Below are 4,562 nucleotides of genomic sequence, written 5' to 3'. Positions count from 1 at the left end.
GTCGTCAAGTTTGCCTAATTTCGAGCTTCTAGTAGAAAGTTATGCCAATTTTAGTGAAGCCTCTCTTGTAAAGGCATATCAATGGGTTTTTTGAAGGGTAGTTTGGTCTTTTTCCTATTCCTACTAAGCCTAGACACTTTTTTCTTCATCCAATTAAGGGTATAATCAGATGCTAAACCACCTTTTCACATTCTTTAGCACTTAGAGTGTAACACTTTGTATCCGAAAACAGACATCAATGCAGATTTCCAAAAGTTGCAGGTGCGACCCACGGTTACCACCTACGGACCGTAAGGTGACCCACGGCCCATGTTGGTGGTCCGTGGTTTGCATCTACAACCCTCCCCAGACTCAACCCCAAGATTTTGTCTAAGGGTCGACCCACGGCCGGACCCACAGACCGTAGGTCAGACCATAGGCCATGGTCCATGTCCGTGGATCAGACTCTCAGTTTCCAGCCTCCAGTCGCGAGTAATGGTTGGCTAGCACAGACCGTCAGTCGATCGACGGTCCGTCGGTCCTCCCCATCAGTGACCCCGATAGCAGTTAAGTGAAGGGTCTTTTGGTCTTTTCCTTATGCGTTGGACACCTAAACTACGTCATTTAGACCCTAAACTACGTCATTTAGACCCTAAACTACGTAGTTTTGGTCAGTTTTAGCCTAGAAACATAATTAGAACTTACCTAAGTCAGATCATTCTTCAAAACTTAGAAAAATTAGACCGTAAGAGGAGAAAGAGGTCAAGAGCCCTAGTTCAAGAACGCAACAAGGTTCCATCAGTTCCAGCCCCGAAATCGAAAGATTTCTCTGTGGAATTTGTCACCAGGTATGTGGGATTTCACTAGTGGGTTCCTTCCACCCATTAGGTCCCTAGATTTCAGTCAGAATCTTGATTCCCTTAATATTATCTAGACTTTGGGCTTCTTGAATGTTAGAATTGTTGGGTTTTTAGCTGTTAGACTGATCCAAATCATAGTATCATATTGTAGTATTGGTTTTGCCCAGATTTATGCATAAACTTAGAACCCTAGTTATGTAGTTCTTTTAGTTCATGAATTACACATGCTAGGTCAGTTAATTCATATATATATAAAAATGCCTCAGTTTTCGAATGAATTATTATCAGTATATTAATGGTGCATTCTCAGTTTGCATGTCAGTATTTTGAGCTATCCAGTATTACCACATTTCAGTCATAAAGTGTTAATTATTTAATCAATTGGGAGAAGCTTAATACCGAGTGGACTAGGGTCAGTCACCCTCAAGTCCCAGAACTATGTGCCTCGTAGGTTGGAAGTCCCCTCTGTGGGCATCATTTTAGTGATCACACCAGCATGCCTCTATACCTCTGGTAGGGTATATTGGGTCATCTCAATGGGGCGTATAGATTGGACTCCACATTTAGCTCATATGATTTTATGTCGGTTATTAGTAGCTCCCTTACAGTTTAGTCAGATTCTATTGCATTGACCATGTTATCAGTATTGTTCAGCATTCAGTCTTAGCATGTTCTAAATATGGTCATTGCATTCAGCTTAGCCATGTTCAGTATTTTCAGCATAGTATCATATTCAGATTATATCATTGTTTTATCGCTTTGTTCAGTTATATGTTTTTTTCAGCTTTACTCTATCCTGCATGCTCAGTATATACCTTTCAAGTAATGACACATACTCTGCGCTACATCTTCTCGTGATGTAGGTTCAGGTCCTCAGCAATCAGATCACACATAGATCAGTTCTCGATCTTCAGTTCAGCAACATCAGTGGTGAGTCCTCATTCTTCGCGGACTAGTGACATGATTATCTTTCTTGCTTTTAGCTTTAGTTTCAATTTTGATAGATCTAGCTGGGGCATGTCCCAACATTTCTAGTCAGTAGAGGCTTTATTTCAAACATAGTTAGTTTTAGCTTTAGTGTTAGAGTTTGACTTTTCATTTGTATTCAAACTCTCAGTTTCTTTTATTCAGATAGTATATGGGTATTCCCCATCATTTCAATTTACATGATGATTTAGCTTCCGCATAGTATTTCTTTACTTCAGTTTATATTTAGTATTCTTATGATATACCAACAGGGTTAGCTTGAGGTCACTCTTGATCCTAGGTCCTGTGTCCGCGTCAAGGGGGTAGCCTCGGGGCGTGACATAGATAAAATTAGAGCAACATTCCAAGAAGAGAAAAGCTAGGTTTCAAGCGGTCATGGTTTGGATCGTAATATTTGCTATTTTTTTTATTGTTAAAGGAAATAAGGAAGGGTTTCACATGGGTTGTTGGTTAAAGAATAAGATTGGTAAGCGATTTAACGAAAGGAACAAGAGTACTCTCGTATATTAAAGAGTTCAAGGTATTTGGAATTTGTAGCATGGGAAGAATCCAAGAAAAGTGAAGGAATATTAATACATCTCGTGTAGACCTTTTGTTTGAAGTTGAAGGTTGTATGGATTTTTGTCTTTGAATTCAGATATGACTATACAATTTGAACTGGTTTGGCACAGACTTACTAGGGGTTTATCAGCGACCTTTATGAAGATTGGGTTTCGGTTTGGGTAACAAACAATGATATATGGAAGATTCCACGTTCTTATGTTGGTTTGGGTTATTCGAATTATGGTAGATGGCTTATGGGGGTGCTATATATGGTATAGACCTACAGTTCTACATAGTTATTGAGGATCTCAAGGGGTTTGAAACTACTATGTTGATGGGACTACCCAGAATGTTATGATGCATTACATAGATACTTGATGGTAAACAGAGGTTATGTGCTTATGGTATATAGAATTATTGGGGTGACAAAGAATTTCTCTAAGTTTTGGCACGGGGTATATGACGGTTTAAATGGTAGTTGAAACTTGGTATGTGAAAGATTACGTAAAATTTGGCATTGGGCGTGATTCAATAGCTTTATCTTGATTCATGTTTCGATGGTTTTATTAAGTCTAGAACATCGAGTTTAGATGGGTAGCATATTTGGTTTATGTACTCGGGGTTCCGAACGAATTCCAAAGGTCAATTTGGGAATTTTGTGCCTCCTGCGAATTATTGATTTGTGTTTTCTGGTAGAGTATGATTTGTTCTTTGCGATCATGGCATCCTCTCTTGCGATCGCATAGGGTTAGTTTTGTGTGCATTTCAATCGTGTGGATGACCCCCGTGATCGCGTAGCTTTATTTTTTCAATCATCGCGATCGTGTGGATGGACGTCGTGATCACAATGGTCAAAATAAATGAGCTGACCTTCTAAGTCATCGCGATCTTGAAGCCTTGGTCATTACGATCGTGTAGAGTAATTTTCACCTTGGCAGAATGTTTTCTCAAAATTGGGGTTTCAACCCGATTCACCATTTTTTTTTAATATTGAGAGCTCGGCTTTGGCGATTTCAAAAAGATTATTCAACATTCATCAATTGGGTAACTATTTCTAACTCCCCCAACTCTTTTACCTATTGATTTATTCATGATTTTGGTGATTAAGATTGAGTGGTTGGTCCAACCTTTGAAGGTTTTTGAAAATGTTTAAGGCTTTTGATAAATTGGTGATTTAAGAATGATTCTAGCTCTATTTTTTATTTGGTTTTCACGGTTGGTTTTCAAATGGTTTGGGTAACACAATTTTTAATTAAATTTCCAGGTTTAGCCTCATTTTTGGAATTGGGTTCTTGGGTCGATTTGACCTCATTTTTCAAAACTCTTGATATGGGTGCTAACAGTCTCAAAATCTTATTGTGATTACTTATTTGAATAGATTGTGTTGAATTGGAGACTCAACAAAAGCGGAAAGCTCAAGTTCCGGAGTGATTGTTTGATTAATTAAGGCAAGTGGACTTCTTGACTTTTCGTTGAGTTTATTGAACCTTGTATGCCATTGTATGATTGGGAGTAATGGAAATTGGTGAAGGGATTCATATGAGAATTTGTGTATTGTAAATTGATTATGTGACCTTGTTAAACAACTTGGGTTATAACGAGAATCTTGTTGATTTGTATGACTTGATTATATTGTGGGCAATTGGTCGAATGAGATGATTGACTTGACGATATGCTTTGATTGTCTGTTGTTGGATGTTGATGTTGAATTATCATCCTTGTAATGTGGCTTTTTTGTTTGATGAAAGAAAGTTATTTTATCTTTCTTTTGTGAAAGATTTGAAAGCCACAAATGTGGAAATTTGGTAGCCATATTTGTCAAGATTTGGCAACTATATTTGTCAAAGATTTGGAAGCCACCATAGTTGATATATTCACATTGAGATGTTGAATATTTTGCATCTTCCAAAGACATCATCCATGACATCAACAAGCCTATTTTTTTCTCTATAAATAGGGAGCTTAGACATTAGTTGAAACACACCTTGAAGCATATGAAAATATTTCATTGTTTTCTTTCTTTGTCTTTCCATTAAGAGTAATTTTGTAGGAGAGTTTGTGTTGGGAAACACTTGTGTGAACCCTTTGTTGGAGTGATCTTGTGAGGTTATTCTCTTTGGGTATTTGGGATTAATTAGAGTATTTACTCTAATTCTATACTCTCTTTTGTACTCTTGTTGATATAGTGAAATT

This window comes from Solanum tuberosum, unplaced genomic scaffold (assembly GCF_000226075.1).
Source record: "Solanum tuberosum cultivar DM 1-3 516 R44 unplaced genomic scaffold, SolTub_3.0 scf00471, whole genome shotgun sequence".
Lineage (NCBI taxonomy): Eukaryota > Viridiplantae > Streptophyta > Magnoliopsida > Solanales > Solanaceae > Solanum > Solanum tuberosum.
This window is presented reverse-complemented; position numbering follows the sequence as displayed.